This window comes from Bombina bombina, chromosome 1 (assembly GCF_027579735.1).
Source record: "Bombina bombina isolate aBomBom1 chromosome 1, aBomBom1.pri, whole genome shotgun sequence".
In the NCBI taxonomy this organism is placed as follows: domain Eukaryota; kingdom Metazoa; phylum Chordata; class Amphibia; order Anura; family Bombinatoridae; genus Bombina; species Bombina bombina.
Window position 1 is genome coordinate 1,535,892,252 of NC_069499.1, and position 20,912 is coordinate 1,535,913,163.

At 37.3% G+C, this 20,912-nt stretch overlaps 1 protein-coding gene across 1 annotated transcript in view; it reads right to left on the reverse strand.

The window, feature by feature from the left end:
* The window catches only part of LOC128666901 (growth arrest-specific protein 7-like), a 580,973-nt gene extending 561,491 nt beyond the window's left edge, over window positions 1-19,482 (reverse strand). Inside the window, exon 1 of the mRNA XM_053721716.1 lies at window positions 19,457-19,482. The gene's annotated coding sequence lies outside the window, so the exon portion shown is untranslated. The remainder of the gene's footprint in view (window positions 1-19,456) is intronic.
* Between the last annotated feature and the right edge of the window lie 1,430 nt (window positions 19,483-20,912).

Consider the following 20,912-nt stretch of genomic DNA (forward strand, 5'->3'; position numbering starts at 1 on the left):
CCAGCTCAGCTGGTAGGAGTCAGATTAAAATTCTTCAAAGATGTTTGGATCAATTTGGTCCAAAATCATTGGATTCAGAGTATTGTCTCTCAAGGGTACAGAATAGGATTTAGAGTAAGACCATCTGTGAGAAGATTCCAGCAAAGTGTGTTTCAGACCTGGAGTTATCAGGGGTAATCATGCCAGTTCCGTTTCAGGAACAGGGCCTGGGGTTTTATTCAAATCTATTTATTGTCCCAAAGAAAGAAAATTAATTCAGACCAGTTTTGGATCTAAAGATTTTGAATCAATATGTAAGAGTACCAACTTTCAAGATGGTGACTATAAGGACTATTCTGCCTTTTGTTCAGCAAGGGCATTATATGTCCACAATAGACTTACAGGATGCATATCTTCATATTCTGATTCATCCGGATCACTATCAGTTCCTGAGATTCTCTTTTCTAGACAAGCATTACCAATTTGTTGCTCTTCCTTTTGGCCTAGCAACAGCTCCAAGAATCTTTTCAAAGGTTCTCGGTGCCCTACTCTCTGTAATCAGAGAGCGGGGTATTGCGGTGTTTCCTTATTTGGATGATATCTTGGTACTCGCTCAATCTTTACGTTCTGCAGAATCTCACATGAATCAACTAGTGTTGTTTCTTCAAAGACATGGTTGGAGGATCAATTTACCAAAAAAGTTCTATGATTCCACAGACAAAGGTAACCTTTTTAGGTTTCCAGATAGATTCAGTGTCCATGACTTTGTCTCTAACAGACAAGAGACGTTTGAAATTGGTTGCAGCCTGTCGGAACCTTCAGTCTCAGTCATTCCCTTCAGTAGCTATGTGCATGGAAGTTTTAGGCCTCATGACTGCAGCATCGGACGCGATCCCCTTTGCTTGTTTTCACATGAGACCTCTTCAGCTTTGTATGCTGAACCAATGGTGCAGGGATTATACAAGGGTATCACAATTAATATCCTTAAATCCCAATGTTCGACTTTCTCAAGAGGCAAGATTACCAATCAATATTTTGGAACTCAGTGCAATTCTCAGGGCTCTTCAGTTTTGGCCTCTATTGAAGAGAGAACCATTCATTTGTTTTCAGACAGACAATATCACAAATGGGGCATATGTCAATCATTAGGGTGGGACTCCCAGTCCTCAAGCTATGAAAGAAGTATCTTGGATACTTGTTTGGGTGGAATCCAGCTCCTGTCTAATTTCTGCGGTTCATATCCCAGGTATAGACAATTGGGAAGCGGATTATCTCAGTCGTCAGACTTTACATCCGGGAGAATGGTCTCTCCATTCAGATGTGTTTTCTCAAATTGTTCAGATGTGGGGGCTTCCAGAAATAGATATGATGGCTTCTCATCTAAACAAAAAATGTCCCAGGTCCAGGGATCCTCAGGCGGAAGAAGTGGATGCATTGATATGTCCTTGGTGTTATCAACCGGCTTATATTTTTCCACCTCTAGTTCTTCTTCCAAGAGTTATCTCCAAAATCATCATGGAGCAATTGTTTGTGCTGCTGGTGGCTCCAGCATGGCCTCACAGGTTTTGGTATGTGTATCTTGTTCGGATGTCCAGTTGCCAACCTTGGCCACTTCCATTAAGGCCAGACCTTCTATCTCAAGGTCCGTTTTTCCATCAGGATCTCAAATCATTCAATTTGAAGGTATGGAAATTGAACGCTTAGTGCTTAGTCATAGAGGTTTCTCTGACTTAGTGATTAATACTATATTGCAGGCTCGTAAATCTGTTTCTAGAAAGATTTATTATAGAGTTTGGAAGACTTACATTTCATGGTGTTCTTCTCATAAATTCTCTTGGCATTCTTTTAGAATTTCTAGAATTTTACAGTTTCTTCAGGATGGTTTGGATAAAGGTTTGTCTGCAAGTTCCTTGAAAGGACAAATCTCTGCTCTTTCTGTTTTATTCCATAGGAAAATTGCTAAACTTCCTGATATTCATTGTTTTGTACAGGCTTTGGTTCGTATCAAGCCTGTCATTAAATCAATCTCTCCTCCTTGGAGTCTTAATTTGGTTTTGAAGGCTTTACAGGCTCCTCCATTTGAGCCTATGCATTCTTTGGACATTAAACTACTTTCCTGAAAGTGTTGTTCCTTTTGGCCATCTCTTCTGCTAGAAGAGTTTCTGAATTATCCGCTTTCTCTTGTGAATCTCCTTTTCTGATTTTTTCATCAGGATAAGGCAGTTTTGTGGACTTCATTTAAATTCTTACCTAAGGTTGTGAATTCTAACAACATTAATAGAGAAATTGTTGTCCCTTCTTTGTGTCCTAATCCTAAGAATTCTTTGGAGAGATCTTTACATTCTTTGGATGTGGTGAGAGCTCTGAAATATTATGTTGAAGCCACTAAAGATTTCAGGAAGACTTCTAGTCTATTTGTTATCTTTTCTGGTTCCAGGAAAGGTAAGAAGGCTTCTGCCGTTTCTTTGGCATTGTGGTTAAAGCTTTTGATTCATCAAGCTTATTTGGAGTTGGGTAAAACCCCACCTCAGAAAATTACAGCTCATTCTACTAGATCAGTTTCCACTTCTTGGGCTTTTAAGAATGAAGCTTCAGTTGATCAGATTTGCAAAGCAGCAACTTGGTCTTCTTTGCATACATTTTCTAAATTCTACCATTTTGATGTGTTTGCTTCTTCGGAAGCAGTTTTCTGGTAGGAAAGTTCTTCAGGCAGCTGTTTCAGTTTGATTCTTCTGCTTATGATTTAAGTTTTTCTTTTTCTTTCTTGAGAATAAACTTATATTTGGGTTGTAGATTTATTTTTTTCAGCGAAATGGCTGTTTTTATTTTGTCCCTCCTTCTCTAGTGACTCTTGCGTGGAGTTCCACATCTTGGGAATTGCTATCCCATACGTCACTAGCTCATGGACTCTTGCTAATTACATGAAAGAAAACATAATTTATGCAAGAACTTACCTGATAAATTAATTTCTTTCATATTGGCAAGAGTCCATGAGGCCCACCCTTTTAATGGTGGTTATGATTTTTTTGTATAAATTCCTTTGTTGATGCTTTTTACTCCTTTCTTTATCACCCCACTTCTTGGCTATTCGTTAAACTGAATTGTGGGTGTGGTGAGGGGTGTATTTATAGGCATTTTGAGGTTTGGGAAACTTTGCCCCTCCTGGTAGGATTGTATATTCCATACGTCACTAGCTCATGGACTCTTGCCAATATAAAAGAAATTAATTTATCAGGTAAGTTCTTACATAAATTATGTTTTTTCCAAAATAATTCTCAGTCATTTGCTACATGGTTCTCATTTCCAAACATAAACAGCAAGATTACAAGTTGCGCGGCAAATCAACTGCGATAACACCATGCGCGTTTAGGTGTTTGCACATTTTTGGTTGCACAGGTGTTACAAGTTGCAAAATAAGTTCTTTTGCCCGCATTTTAAGCTGCGTATATATATATGAAGATATCTCAAGATCTATATGTGAATATCTCTTTGAAAATCCCTCTGAGATATTGTTTAATGTGCATAAGATTGTAATGTGAAATATTTTCATTATCTCTATAGCTAAACATATCTCTATACATAAAAATCCATGTTTCTCTATGTATATGTATGTTTGTCGATGTAAAATTCCTGTGTCATTTTTTTTTCTAACACCCAAGATCTCATATCTTTTAGCCCTTATAACTTTTGTGTACAATAATTTTTTTTACAATCATTTTTATCAGACAGTGTTAATATGAGTGTAACTGTACTTTGTAATGTATTTTTTAAGTGTTTTGTAAAACTTTTTTGTTGCAGAAAAACATTATCTACAGCTCTTCAAGTACGGAAAGGATTGTTGCGTAAAAGACGAATGCGTACGCGCAATCGTGATTTTTCAAGACTTGGAATATCAGCACAATGAAAATTGCTTGCGAAAAGACAATATCACTCTCGGGAAATATATATACTGCATGATATACTAATAATAAGAAAAAAAAAGATACCTTACAACAGCACTCTTAGTCAAATATACTTTATACTTAGTTATTATAGTACACATGCACTATAATTTGCCTACTGTGCACAGTGAACACAAAACTAAATGTGGTATAAAAGATATATATAACAGGTGAATAAGTAAATATTCCTGCCTGATACGCACCAAACAAGAAAGGAAAAACACACACAAACGTTGCAGTATTATAGTAGTTAATATCCAAACTACTCATATAATTCAAAATCAACAAAATTAGTTCATGATACTTATCATAGGCTGTTCACTTAAGACTATAATATACTGCAGTCCGTCAAATTGTTGCGACAGCAACCGATGTAGGCAATGTGAATCCACGTATTTGTAATCCAATAGTGGTACAGTCGCACAGGCCTGTTTACAACGTAGCCATGCGAATCAAAAGCGGTAGTGATCCTGGAAGGAGCTCCGACAGACACAAAAACGGCCGAAGACCAGGATACTCCAGTACACGCAAGCCGTAGCGAAAACCAGTGTCATATATACTGCGCGACTTGTAATCTTGCTGAAAGTGAGACAATGAAAGAAATGTATATTTACTGAAAAACAAGAGACAAATCTCATGGTCTACTAGAAATAATATATGAAGTTATATGATTTGGAGCCTGTTTCTGGGCTGTTGCCGAATCCCTCTCTCTCCCCCCAGAGGTAACAAGAACTTGTGAATGTGCTATCATTCACAATAATGTCTCAGGCATTACAGCCTCTGATTGGTTAAAGCACGTGCAGACTTATTTATTTAATTTTTTGATTTTTTTGATTTTTAAAGACAGGCTGCTGGAGGTTTGTTTACTTTTAAATATTCCCTTTTTTAAATTGCTTGTCTGTACAGTTCTCCTAGGCTCAGGAGCAACAATGCACTAATGGGACCTAGCTGCTGATTGGTGGCTGCACATATATGTCTCTAATCATTGGTTTACCAGTTGTGTTTAACTAGTTCCCAGATACGTATAATAGAATTCAATTGGAAAGTTAATCATGAATGAATACTTTTGGGTTTCATGTCCCTTTAAGCTCAACCAGAACAAAACATAAATGTTTTAAAACACCTGATATCATAGGATGAGATTACTAATACATTTTTGGCCATATTACGAGTGGGGTGCCAAATCTCAGCATATAAATATATATTTACAGAGAACACACAGTTCCCATAGACCGCAAAGTAAAGACACCCCACACCCGCTCTGATCTGATCTCTGGTTAATTTTTTTGAGCACTTGTAATGGCTGGTTATTTATCCCGTTTGCGGGTGCACGATAAATTAGCTCTCCCCTTGTAATCTAGCTTTGTGTGCTTTCTACCAACTATGATTTCATATTTTGACTATAAACTAAAGGATTAAAAAAGTGTCACCTTTGCGTACAGCAAAACAGTTCCAATTAGTATTTCCGCACACTATTTAAAAAAATAACAAATATGTTATCCCAGCCAAAACTTAGCTAACAGAATTCAGTTATAATAGAGGTTTCTAACTTGTACAAGATTTTACACACCCTATAGAGAACCTCTTTATTTCTGTTATTCTTTGAAAAGGATTCATTAAAAAGCGTTTGGGTGAGCATTAGTAAATCTGCTGCACAGAGGAACATAGCTAAATCTGGAGGAGCAGCTGCTGAGGCTGGGGATGCTGGTAAAGATATATTGGGATATATAATTGTAAAAAAAAACTGCAACATTTACTTTGCTTTAAAGAGACATAATTGTTTTTTTTCATGATTTAGAAAAAGCACACCATTGCAAACAAATTTCCAGTTTACTTCTAATATCTAAGTTGCTTCATTCTCCTGATATCCTTTGTTGAAAGGCATATCTAAATAGGCTTAGTAGCTGCTTATTTGGTGACTGCACATAGATGCCTCGTGTGATTGGCTCACCCATGTGCATTGCAATTTCTTCAGCAAAGGATATCTGAAGAATGAAGCAAATATAATTAAATTGGAATATCATAAAAGAAAAAAAATGGGTTTCATATCCCTTTAACTGCTTTCCAAGTAATGCCATTAACATTTCAAGCAAACATAATTTCACCTTTTGAAAAAAGCTGCCTATTTATTTTTTTCAACTTAAAGCACTGATTTGTAATAAAAAAAATAAGCTGCAAAAAATTAAGCGAACCTACCGATTTGTGTCAAAACGCAACTCATAATCCGTAGCCATACGCCTGAATTATACATTGCATATTTTCTTTGCATTTCTTTTTGAATTAGCTAGAAAATATGCAGCGGTTTCAGGCGTATGGACGCAGATTTTTAGGTGAGCCTCCTCAAAATGTGAAGCAAGTCCTTTTGAATAGAGGCCTTAGTAAGTGAAAGTTGCCCAGTTTGAAATTAAAAGGATACATTTGCTAAAACTAAAATGAGTGCATTTCAGTTTTGAGTAAAAGAATTTTTGCAAAAGCTATCACTGTTTCATAGGTATATAATATACATTTGTTTTGTGAGCTTAATGCCCCCACATCCAAATGATCTGTCTCAGGCACATCCTTAGCAGTTGCGGGGCCCTGGGCAAGACAAATTTGTGGGGCCCCACTGACCAGCTCTCTTATTCCCCTCCCCCGTATGTTCTGCCCCCTATATGGTCCACACCTGTCCCTATATAAAGAATAACACTATGTATTACATGTCCGGATCCCATAAACACTTCTTCATAAACTAAATATAGAATATACATTGCACCTTTTCATGTTCTCACCCTGACAGTGCGGGACGGGGCCCTGGGCGGGTGTCCCTCTCGCCCTGCCCAAAGGGAAGGCCTGATCTGTCTACTCAGAGAGCCACTGGTGGTAGGCATCATGTCTGGGAGCCTGCATCATAAATGCCACCACTGGGCATGTGCAGCAAATGTAGCTGGGCTCCTGAAACAGTGCCAATACAAGTATCAAAAAAATATGCTTCTCGTTTTAAATTAAAGGGATATGAAACCCAAAATCCTTCATCCATGATTCAGATAGAGCATGTGATTTTAAACAACTTTCTAATTTTCTTCTATTTTCAAATTGTATTTGTTCTATTGGTATCTTTTGTTGAAAAGCAGGGATATGCTTATATACTTGTCCCTTTCTTGAGCACTATATGGCAGAAGTTTTGCAAGAATCTTATCCATTTGCAAGAACACTATTTCCTGTCGTGTAGTGCCTCAGATGCCTAGCTAAGTATCTCTTCAACAAAGAATAACATGGGAACAATGCAAATTTGATAATAGAAGTGAATTGGAAACGTTTTAAAAATGGTATGCTCTGTCTGAATCACAAAATACATTTTTGGGGTTTCATATCCCTTTAAAATTAACTCATGCCCATATCAATTTTAAACTATTATGTCCCTTTAAATAATACCACCTTGTACACTGCCAGGAGTCCCCAGTACAATAAATGTGTGAATTGTACCTTTAAATAGCATATTTCTGGCACATTTTCCATTTGCAGTTAGTTACTTGTGAAAATCATCTAACAAAATGCTGTGATAATTAAAAAAACTCAATATAAAATGCAAAGGAAGAGAGAATATTCAAGCAAAGCTGTTATTTTGAGCTCCAAAATGAATACTGGGAGTAACTTACTGGAGTAAATGAACAATTCCTGCACTTTGTTTATAATGAAGCAAATACATCAGGTTGTATATATAAGGAATAAGATATAATGGCTATAGTTTTATTCTAAAGGGCACAGTACTTTTTGATTGATTATTTAATTTTAAGACTTTAGAAAGTAATTCAGGCAGATTTTCTGCTCCATTAGTTCATTAAATTCTCCCAAATCCCACTTGGGGTTTATTGTAGAACACTCAGTGCTTAAAGAGACATTAACATACCAGATATCAGCACTGCAAAAAGCTTTTTAAATTCCTGGTAATTTTTTTTTTTTTTTTTTTTAATTGTACATAATTTTTAATGCCCCGCTGGGTGCTTATTCTTTTGCCCCACCTGGATGTCCACTCATGATTTTTTTTTTAACTTAAAGGGACAGAGCATGCAATGTACTTCTATTATCTAATGCAGTGTTTTCTCAACTCCAGTCCTCAGACCAGATTTTCATTATATCTTAACTAGAGCACAGGGTGAAATAATCATCTAAAGGATGAGAGCAGGTTAGTAACCGTGGTTACTGATCATCTAATTATTTCACCTGTGCTCTAGTTAAAGGGACACTGAACCCAATTTTTTTCTTTCGTGATTCAGATAGAGCATGTCATTTTAAGCAACTTTCTACTTTACTCCTATTATCAATTTTTCTTCGTTCTCTTGCTTTCTTTATTTGAAAAAGAAGGCATCTAAGCAATTTTATTTTGGTTCAGAACCATGGAAAGCACTTATTTATTGGTGGGTGAATTTACCCACCAATCAGCAAGAACAACCCAGTTTGTTCACCAAAAATGGGCCGGCATCTAAACTTACATTCCTGCATTTCAAATAAAGATATCAAGAATGAAGACAATTTGATAATAGGAGTCAATTAGAAGGTTGCTAAAAATTGCATGCCTGGTTCAGTGTCCCTTTAAGATATAATGAATATCTGGCCTGTTAAGGGTCCTGGGGACTGGAGTTAAGAAACACTGGTCTAACGTGTTTCATTCTTTTGGTATCTTTTGTTGAAAAACAAATTTTGGGTGACTCAGCTGTGCACTACTGGGAGCAAATTGCAGATTGGTAGCTACCAATGTGTACAGCTAACTCCCAGTAGTTTATCGCTACTCCTTCAAAAGAGAATACCAAAATAATTAAGTTTGACAATAAAAGTAAATTGGAAAGTTGTTTAAAATTGTATGTTCTATCTGAATCATGAAAGAACATTTTTGGGTTTCATATCCCTTTACTCACATTTAGAGGTGACAGTGGTACAGACAATCAGTAGCCATACTGCTCATCAAGGTGCTAAGGCACTGTGGCAGAGCTCTGTAGTAACCCAAGGGTTGCAGGTTCGATCCCCGGTGAGGTCCACTCAGCCTTTCATCCTTCCGATAAAATGAGCAGCGCCTTAAGACCCTTACGGGTGATTAGCCGTGCTTTACAAGTACCCAATACATACATCAAATGCATATAAAGAGACTATACAGGGAACCTCTTTATAGCATTTCATAAGGTGATATACACGTACTTCACATATAAAATGCATTCAGTTGTGTTGGTCTTTACCCCCCTCCACCTGACTAGCTAAAGCATGAGGAGCTTAATATTATGACAAACTCTGCAACCACCACACATAAAACGTTTTTATTTATTCTAATATTCTATTAACTATATCAGAACAAGGGGTGGCTGTAGATTTTACAACTGAGGGGTACTAGGAAAGGTTGCTAGAAAGCTCCATAGGTAGAGGGCATTATTTATTCTTCTTCTTCTTATTATTATGGGTTTATTTGTAGAGCGCCAACAGATTCCGCAGCGCTAATTAGCAACACATACTGAGTCTCAGTGTTCTCAGATATAGCACACTCCTAAAATTTAAGTTTTGCAAGCAGATACATCAGCATTCTTAGGTAATTATGGAATTTGCAAATACTTTGGGAATTTAGAAATAAAATAATATAGAACAAATATATTGTAATAATTTTTTTTTACTGTTTACTGCTATTAATAATAATAACTAATAATATCAAGTAATGAGAATCATATGTGAAAGGATGAGAGAATTATGGGAAATCAATATCACACCTTTTATTTCTTGCTCTGCTTTTTCTCTATTTTTCCAGTTTTGTCCCCTGTAATATAATAGTTTCACTAATTTATTTTATTAAATCGAAGCTTTAAGGGTTTATATTCTGACATTCTCTTTCTCCTCTCTTTTGCTCTCTCTCTCCCCCTCTCTTTTGCTCTCTCTCCCCACTCTCTTTTGATCTCTCTCTCGACCACGCCCCGTCACGCTCACTCCTGGCCTACCATGCCCGGCCCCCACCCCGGCCTTGCCCGGCCCCTCCCACTCCCGCCCACTGTTCTTGCGGCGGGCAGCAGATCAGGTGTGTAGACTCTAAGGCCAGGTGTGTTTGTCCTTGCGCTGTCTCTACTGCGCATGACAGCTTTGGACAAACACACTTGGCGTTTTATATTATAGGATATAGGAGCCGATTCTCTATAGCTCTCTGGGCTGGAGAGATTCTATTTCGCTGGTTGTGTTCTATAAAGTTACTTTTTACCCTGAAAACAAGGTGTCTCACTAAGGGGCGTATACTGCATTTTGTTATGGGAAGGAGATACTGTAGCTACATTAGAAAAGTGCAGAATTAAATTTGTAATCTAAAAATGATAGAACAGGAATAATTGAACCGTTCACATAAAAATGCACAGGAATAATTGTATTGTTAAGGTGATTCAAAATCGTTACAAAATTCTGCACCAAAAATCATATTTTATCAAAAATGTAAAATTTTTATAAAAATGACACAAGAATAAATCATATTTAAATATGCACAGTGTAAAACGTAATTTAAGTTAACTGGACACTCAAAAACCCACTGACATTTATACTTATAAGCACAAAATACAAAGTATAATTGTTTTTAAAAATGGGTTGAACATTGGCGTATATGAATTTATCTTGCTAATCCCATCTGTAAAGATTTCCGCACTGCAAATCTCACTGTTTTTTCTTGCCAGTAGAAAGTAGCGAGCTTTTCTCAAAAACACTCAAAATACTTATAAACCTAATAGAAAAACATATACATACAAAAATAGAAGCGATTGTAAGATGCTATGAGCAAAAAAGCAGCCAGCTCCATTATTTTATATAGGAGCCATCTTGCCACTCGCTGGGACTGCCCCTTTTTTTTACAATAACTCCACCATGGCAGCCCCTGCGAAGGTCAGCATGAGAAACCACATCTGATCTGCAGAGATTTAGAGAATCGGCCCAATAGTTTGACATAAAAATTGATGTTTTAATGAATACTAAAGATATCTGGAAAAAAATGTTTGTGCACAATGCTCAAGGTCATTTGCTTATTGGCTAATTAGAACAACCCCTACATCCCTGTTGGTAAGCAGTGACACTCCTCCATTTGCATAAATTAACTACTTTTCAATAAATAGATATAAAGCAAAGACAGATCTTTCATTCAGTTTTAAAGTGTCTCTCATTGAGATGAAACAAACAATTGACTATAATTTCCCTTTAAAGAGAAAAACACAGAGGAATAAAAAGCTATGAATGTTGTATAAGGTAATTACAAACAAGTACACATTAAACAAAATAATGAACTCAATAAGCAATAAATAATCAGGATGCCTAATTCCCTTGCTAATTCCTATTGTGAACCAGCTCACAGTTAATCTTGGGTGGGATGTTTTTCCTTCCAGTCTTCAGAGGATTTACAAGGCTTTTAGCAATTAAATTATTATATATAGTTGTCCCTACTATAAAAACAAGGCTATTAACAGATCATCTGTATCACTTGACAGTTTATATTTCCTTCATATTTTTGCTGCAAGTCACTGAAAACGTGACGGTTTATAAAATAGAAGAGTCGGAAAGATAAAGGGATAGATTACAAGTGGAGCACTTATTTATTGCGCACCTGTAAACGGGCAAAGGTTTTTGTTTTATTTTGGGGGGGATTTTTTATTTTGATAGGGCTATTAGATTAGGTGTAATTAGTTTAAATATTTGATAATTTCTTTTTTATTTTGTGTAATTTATTTAATTGTAGTTTAAGGTTAGGTGTTTGTGTAACTCAGGTTATGTTTTATTTTACAGGTAAATTTGTATTGATTGGAACAGCCAATAGAATGCAAGCTCAATCCTATTGACTGATTGAATCAGCCAATAGGATTGAAGCTAAATTCTATTGGCTGATCCAATCAGCCAATAGGATTTTTTCACCTTTAATTCTTGGATGACGTCCCTTAAAGGAACCTTCATTCTTCGTTAGCCATCGTCAGAAGAGGATGCTCCGCGCCAGATGTCTTGAAGATGGAGCCGCTCCGCGCCAGATGGATGAAGATAGAAGATGCCGTCTGGATGAAGACTTCTGCCTGCTTGGATGAAGACTTCGGCCTGCTTAGATGAAGACTTCTGCCGGCTTCGCTGAGGACTTCTCCCGGCTTCGTTGAGGATGGATGTCCGGTCTTCAAAAACTGTAAGTGGATCTTTGGGGGTTAATGTTAGGTATTTTTAATGGTTTATTGGGTGGGCTTTATTTTTAGCTTAGGTTTTGGGCTGAAAAAGAGCAAAATGCCCTTTTATGGGCGATGCCCATCCAAATGCCCTTTTCAGGTCAATGGTGAGCTTAGGTTTTTTTTAGATAGGATTTTATTTGGGGGGGTTGGTTGTGTGGGTGGTGGGTTTTACTGTTGGGGGGGGGGTGTTTGTATTTTTTTTTACAGGTAAAAGAGCTGATTTCTTTGGGGCAATGCCCCATAAAAGGCCCCTTTTAAGGACTATTGGCAGTTTAGATTAGGTGTTACTAGTTTAAATATTTGATCATTTCTTTTTTATTTTGTGTAATTTAGTGTTGTGTTTTTTTTGTAATTTATTTAATTGTAGTGTAATGTTAGGTGTTAGTGTAAGACAGGTTAGGTTTTATTTTACAGGTAAATTTGTATTTATTTTAACTAGGTAGTTAGTAAATAGTTAATAACTATTTACTAACTATTCTACCTAGTTAAAATAAATACAAACTTAGCTGTGAAATAAATATAAAACCTAAGCTAGCTACAATGTAACATGTAACAATGTAACTTAGGGTTTATTTTATAGGTAAGTATTTAGTTAATGATAGTAATTTTTATTTAGATTTATTTTAATTACATTAAGTTAGGGGGTGTTAGGGTTACACTTAGGGTTAGGTTTAGGGGTTTATAACTTTAGTATAAGTGGCAGCGATTTTGGGGGCAGCAGATTAGGGGTTAATAACAGTAAGGTAGGTTGCGGCGATGTTAGGGACAGCAATAGGATTAGGGGTTAATAATATTTAACTAGTGTTTGCGATGCGGGGGAGTACGGCGGTTTAGGGGTTAATATGTTTATTATAGTGGTGGTGATGTCCGGAGCGGCAGATTAGGGGTTAATAATTTTATGTTAGTGTTTGGGATGCGGGAGGGCCTCGGTTTAGGGGTTAATAGGTAGTTTATGGGTGTTAGTGTACTTTTTAGCACTTTAGTTATGAGATTTATGTTACAGCTTTGTAGCACAAAACCCATAACTACTGACTTTCAGTTTACGATATGGATCTTGACGGTATAGGCTGTACCGCTCACTTTTGGCCGGACAGGCAAACTCGTAATACCGGTGCTGTGGAAGTCCCATTGAAAAAGGACTTTTTGAAAGCTGCGGTAGTTACGTTGTGTTACGGCCAAAAAGTGTGCGGTACAGATATACCTGCAAGACTCGTAATACCAGCGGTAGTGAAAAAGAGCCATAATGCTTCTTTTTAACCCATAACGCACAACTCGTAATCTAGCCGAGAGCTACTATCTAGTGCTCTTGCAAATGTATAACATTATTAAACGTATTCTTGCAAAACTGTAGCCATATATTATTAATCTTCAGGCATGTGCACGCTACTGAGCCGACCTACCTGCTTTTCTAAAAGTATAACAAAAAGAACAAAGTCAGTTTGATAATTGACGTTTTTTTTAATTGTTCCATCTATTCTAATATGTAAAACTTATTTAAATTTGCCTGTTTGCAGGTGCGCAATAAATAGCCAGCCATTACAAGTGGCTGTTTTTTGCTACCGTGAGCTTGTGGTAGCAATTAGCGCTCCAAACATTATCAGATCTCTGGTTAATTTTCAAAAAGTGTCCCAATTGCCCCTAAACTTAAGAGTATGTTTCTATATTAAATAAAAAAGATCAGCATCTCTAATATAAAAAAAAACTGCATGAAGCAGTTTTATGGCGTTAAAGTTGACGAGTGTGGGGAACTGTGTCTTTACATTGGGATCTATGAGTACTGCGTGTTCTCTATAAATGTATATGTATATGCTTATGCACACATATATGTATGTGTTATTATGTGCATATACACACACGGCATGAGAACGAGGCTCCCATTGGGCGCCTATAAAAGTGAGCTCTCATGAGAGCAATGCTTCCGTGCAATGAGAATGCGAGGTCGCGTGTGCATTGCACCTAACTTGTAATACCAGCGCACATTTGTGTGAGCTGGTATTACAAAGTGGAGCACAAAAATCGCCCTTTACAAAAGTGAAATTTTGCGCTCCACTTGTAATCTGGCCCTAAATGTTCTATATAAAACTCATTTTAATATATTAGCCATTAAGTGGACCAAAAGTGTAAAAGAAAATGCTCTAATGTGATATGAAATCAGGGCTCTTTCGCTATTTTAAAGGAGGTGAAACACAGTTAGTCACGATGAACCCAATACACTATTGCACAAGGGTTGCCATCTTTTTTTGAAAAAACACTGGCCATGCTCATTAGCATACATTTGCATACATGTTTATACAGCCTAAATGAGAAACTAAAGCTGTTAGGTTATTTCTATATTTTATCTTTATTTTTAAATTGACCTGAACCTTAACAATACCAGAAATTTCAGTAAAATACCGTCTGGGGTGGTAACCCTATGTTATACTAAGGGCTAGATTTATCAAAGCTGAGGCGGACAGGGGCACGTATATGCACCCCCTGTACGCCTCAGCTTGTCTGTGGCGGGGCGAAATTACTCACAGGTAATCACCATTGCACACGAGCGCAATTTCGTGCTTGCGTGCAATCTCCCGCTCCCTGCCTGCGCACAGCCAATCACGCACGGGCAGAAGCTGTCAATCTCCTCGGTCGGACTAGACCACGGAGATTGAATTTCGCCACCTTAGAGGTGGCGAAGAGGTTAGGGAAGCGGCGGTCTGATGACCGCTGCTTGCTAAATTATGGCGAGCAAGTTCTTGTGAGAACTTGCAGCCGTAGGGCTTTGATAAATCGAGCCCTAAGCTGTATACAGTGTTGCACCAATCAGGGAGGGCATATTTGGCATAACCAATAATCACAGGCTGTGTTCAGCTTGGGACTTGCAGTGCTCTGTCGCTATGGAATAAATGTTTAGCCCTTTTGCAGCTTCATCTGTCTTTAATACAAATTGTTATAGGCAACAACTGGAAAATGTAACTTACAAACAATAAATGTTACTGAAAACATTCTACTTTATTTTAGATCCGTATGAGTTTGACCAACATTGTTTTCAACTAATGCCAAGTCAATTTGCCCACTGATGCCTGGACATGCTGTAAAATAGTAGGGCAGAGTCCCAGGAAAAGCATCTGCCAACCCAGTAACAGGTCACAAACCATAGCATAGAGCAGTAATGGTGCCACCACTGGCATAGAGTATAAATCTAGTTCTATCTACAGTAATCAGATCATTATTATCACATAGCAAGGATTTTGTTTTTAGATGAATGGACATACAACCCAACAATGCTCTTTTGTGATTTGGCTAGAGCATACCATTTAAAAAAGTTTCCAATTTTAATTCTATTATCACATTTTGCTTTATTCTTATTGTATTCTTTGTTAAGGAGCATAACTAGGTAGATTCACGTGTCTCTGGAGCGCTCCATGGCAGCAAACATTGCTACTATCTAGTGCTCTTGCAAATGTATAACATTATTAAAAGTATTCTTGCAAAACTGTAGCCATATATTACTTCAGGCATGTGCACGCTACTGAGCCGACCTACCTGCTTTTAAAAAAGTATAACAAAAAGAACAAAGTCAGTTTGATAATTGACGTTTTTGTTATTGTCCCATCTACTCTAATAGTAAAATGCAGGGATATTCACAGATGTCAGATCTCCAGATTAGTATATTTTTTTATTATTCTGTGCAGGAGAATTAGATGCCACATAATATGCATAGAAATATATACATAAGACCATTAATGTCCATATGTCCGATTCCCACAGCCACAGACATCCATGCCAAGCCCACATTCAGATTTTTACAATGAGGATCAGGTTCCTAGAATAATTTTACCACTGGAGAGGAGGCCACAATCCTATGGCAAGTATGGTAAACATGTTGTTGATTAGAATGAGTGAAGGAAGAGATTTACACATTTAGATTTTCCATTTTACTAACATAATATTACTGATACTACCCATACTTGTATTCAAATCAAGTTACAGGTCACATCCATGTGAAATACACAGCAGCCATTACTGGAGATACACAAGAAACAACATCATTTTCAGGTGTATGGGCTTGCATTAAAAAAAAAAAAAACGAGCAAATTGCTTTAAGTCGCACAAATCCACACCAAATCATGCTACACATGTCCTCCAACTGCTTGCTGGTGCAGTCCATTATAAAATATGGGGTAAAAAAAGAAGAAGGTATTTACATGTGTTTTTATGACAGTGATTCTTCATTTGAGCACACCGTCCGCAACAATAATTACATATAACTGACACAAAAGGTAGTGATTTTCAATTTTTTACAAACCTAAAACCATTTGAATAAATGAGAAATAACTATTTTGTCACATGATTTAAAATAAATTATACAAGCTTTTGTATGGCTTTTACTTGACAGCTCTGGTACACTGCTATAAAAAGTACAGTACAGAATACAATAACCCAGTGCAGATGTGAGTAAAGTTGTGTGTCATTTGTGTTACAACAGGTATGAAACAGCTATTTACACCAGGACAGTGATGATACAGTTGTTATAAAGACGAGTCCTAGCAGTGTTAAATCTCTGAGTCACTGCTTGCTGAGGGTCATTTCCCCTGCTGTCACCTTCCTGTAGAGATCTGTGCCAATCGTCTCTTTGTTTATCCTCTAGCAGAAAGTCCTTTTGTTTACACAGCATGAGCTAATGTCAGAGCTCTGCCAGGCAGTACAGTGGCATTGTTTCACTGTGTGTGCTATATAGCCAAGACTAGATAGCCAGTGTTTATTTACTAGGATATTGTTACTGCCTGGTATGTAAAGGAACGGGGCACAGGGAGACTATCAGGTGCATACTGATATAGTTGTACTTCATTTAAAAGTGACACCAGCAGCAGGTGTCAATGAAATACCATATGACATTAATTGTTTTTAATTAAATGTGTATTACGTCTTATGCCTTTGAACTTCTTGGCTGCCAGAGCGTACAATCAAAAGGGTTAATCTGATTATGTGCTTTGTAAATTGTTTCCATTTATATTGCTTTCAACCTCTTACACATACATAGAAAGTCCAAAAGAACATATTACCAGGCTACTTAATCAATGTTTAATAATTGAACAAGGATAATATAAAGTAATAATAATATGTGATACATTATACATATAAAAATATAAATATTTATATTATAATAAGTATGTTTATAATTGTATGATTATATATAAAAGGTGCTGCCACACCTGCATACTGCTGGGTTACACAAGTAGGGGGAGTGGTTAAATAATGGTAAAAAGTTACTGATCCACAATTCTGATCCACACATACATTTTTTGCAATTCTAAATCTCTAACATGCAATGCAGAATATTACTCGGAGCGCCCTCATGGTGGACAAAGAACATTAGTATTTCTTTAGAATTAATTTTCTTTGCCAGAAATCCCCCCCCACACACACAGATGATACAGATGTTATTTTTCCCTATGTCAGTATTATTATACAAGTCCACTCCGCCTCACAGAATTATCATGTCAGCAGAAAGCTTTGTTAAATATTTTATGTCTTTAGTGTAAAGCAACACAGTAATTAAGGCTATAGTTAATGACATGCTAGCCATTCTGTAAATACTATGAATGTATTTTCTTAAAGCCAATAAACATATGTTAATTTTAGTTTTAAGATTATTAAGGGCAGATTGTGGGACAGAGTATTCCCTAAATCAGCTATTCTGTTATGTTATATATTTCCTGCTCTTTTTCATAACAGCACATTCTTTTACTATTTTAAAGGGACAGCAATTATAAAAAATGGACTTCCAACATAATAAATGTTTAGTGATTAATCTGCAATATAATTTGTTAAACAGTGTTGAACTCTGGGGCACCACATTCTAACTCAGAGGTGAGTGCCTTCTGTGTGTGCCCATGAAGGTATAGTTGTACTATACTGTAGTATACTTGTACTCTGATTTGGCCAGTAAGCACAGCACACTCGCCTGATTGGCCTATACAGAGTGCACAGATAAACTTCTTTGTATTCTGCTCTGTATACTGTAATATCCAAGGCAACAACTGTTTAATGCAATACACTGTAAAATAGCATCCAATATTAGACTACAGAAGTAATAATCCCATTAATATATATACACTAATGCATAAAGTATTGAGGGAAGGGTGTATGAGTCAAAACATCAAACTAAAATGATTGTTAGTAATATAAATACATTTTACATAGAACATGTGGCTTTAACCCAGTCTATAATGTCAAGTTATATCCCCCAAACAACCCATAGTGAAGGAGTTAAATTACAGATGTGAAATCAACACCATACATTACAAGCGTGCCTCTTTATAACTGCATAATAAATCCACCCATAGATAATATCCTATCAAAAAATAATTACCTAATAAAAACAACTTGCTGCTCAGCTCCAGTGAGCTTCAACACTGTACTTACAAACAACCCTTGTAAATCACAATACTCTCTGCCCATTTTTAAATGCCAAAAACCAAGACAAGACCAAGGATTAAGCAAAAAAACAAATAATAATAATACTAATAATAATACTAATACTAATAATAATAATAATAAAAAGCCAAAAAAACACCACATTCTTCCAAAAATAACAATACATTTCATTGCTGTTTACACATTCTATCATCTATCTATCTATCTATCTATCTGTCTGTCTCTTTATCTATCATCTATCTATCTATCTATCTATCCTATCTATCTATCTATCTATCTATCTATCTATCTATCTATCTATCTATCTATCCATCTATCTATCCATCTATCTATCTATCCATCTATCTGTCTGTCTGTTTATATGTCTGTCTGTCTATATGTCTGTCTGTCTATTCCTCATCTGTTCAACTATATTTATTCTGTCTATCTACTGTATGTCAATCATTTATCTATCTCAATGATCTATCTATCTCAATGATCTATCATCTATCTGTCTATATGTCTGTCTGTCTATTCCATCATCTGTTCAACTATATTTATTCTATCTATCTACTGTATCTCAATCATTTATCTATCTCAATGATCTATCTCAATTATCTATCATCTATAATCTATATATCTATTTTATCTATAGGTCCCTATGTCTGTCTTTCTACAGTGCCAACATCATAACACCTAATTTCATTTCATCACTTTTACTATAATTTCTACTCTAAGACAATGTATCAGTTTCTCAAACAAACAATATGAATATTTCCTTTATTATACAAGGCTGTAACAAGACATTCAGCATTACAAATATAAAACATAAATCTTTATAACCATCATGTAAAGGTGAGCTGGGTTGGCAGGTAGATGGTTTAAGTACCAGTGTAAATGATATAATCGACACTGAGGTCAACAGGTGGATTGTGTTACAGCAGGGACCAGAATTACCTCTAGCAGCTGGACATAACTTGCAGGGAACCCAGCCTCTGATACCATCCTTCTCTCCTTTCCACCAGCCTCCTTCCAAGACCTGAATCACCTTAATAACTTCCCCAGCCCTCAAACTCAGCCCCCTGTTGGTGATGGTCCCAGAAAACGCGTAATAAACTTTTACACAAGCTCCCAGACATGACAGAGCACCTCAAAGGCAATGGTGAGCTTGTGAGAAAGATCCCCCCACTCCCCCTCCCTGGAGAGATCAGCTGTGCTGTAGGTGATGGGCTTTATCCTGGGGGTCAGTCCCTCATGGTCTGCAGACCCTCAGATCTGATAGCTGGAGCTGCACTCCTCTGTCTAGCTATGCAACCCCAGCCTGGTGACTGGAACAGCAGTGAGTTGTACACAGTACAGCCCAGGGAAGGGAGGGAACAGTGTGTGAATTCACAGAGCCAATGACTGTAGCCCAGCCCAGCTGGGGAGGGGGGAGATAGGGTGTGTGTGCTCATATCTGGGCTCAGTCAGCTGCCTCCCCTTGTGTTTCGCAAACTACAAACACTACAACTTGTGCTTGTTTTATATGTCATGAGTGGCAGAACCTGTGCATCACATGTAGTGTGTGCTGGCAGAGCAGTGTGCATGTAATATGTCCTGTGTGCCCCCCCTGTCCCTATGTGCAGATCACCTGTCTGTGATTTATCAGAGCAGTCTACATGTAATATGTCCTGTGTGTCCCCCCTGTCACAATGTGCAGATCACCTGTCTGTGATTTATCAGAGCAGTGTGTATGTAATATGTCCTATGTGTCCCCCCTGTCACTATGTGCAGATCACCTGTCTGTGATTTATCAGAGCAGTGTGTATGTAATATGTCCTGTGTGTCCCCCCTGTCCCTATGTGCAGATCACCTGTCTGTGATTTATCAGAGCAGTGTGTATGTAATATGTCCTGTGTGTCCCCCCTGTCACAATGTGCAGATCACCTGTCTGTGATTTATCAGAGCAGTGTGTATGTAATATGTACTGTGTGTCCCATGTCACTATGTGCAGATCACTTGTCATAAGTGTGCTACATCAGAGCAGTGTGCATGTAATATGTCCTGTGTGTGTGTCCCCTGTCACTATGTGCAGATCACCTGTCTGTGATCTATCAGAGCAGTGTGTATGTAATATGTCCTGTGTGTGTCCCCTGTCACTATGTGCAGATCACCTGTCTGTGATCTATCAGAGCAGTGTGTATGTAATATGTCCTGTGTGTCCCCCCTGTCACAATGTGCAGATCACCTGTCTGTGATTTATCAGAGCAGTCTGCATGTAATATGTCCTGTGTGTCCCCCCTGTCACAATGTGCAGATCACTTGTCATAAGTGTGCTTCATCAGAGCAGTGTGTATGTAATATGTCCTGTGTGTCCCCTGTCACTATGTGCAGATCACATGTCATAAGTGTGCTTCATCAGAGCAGTGTGTAT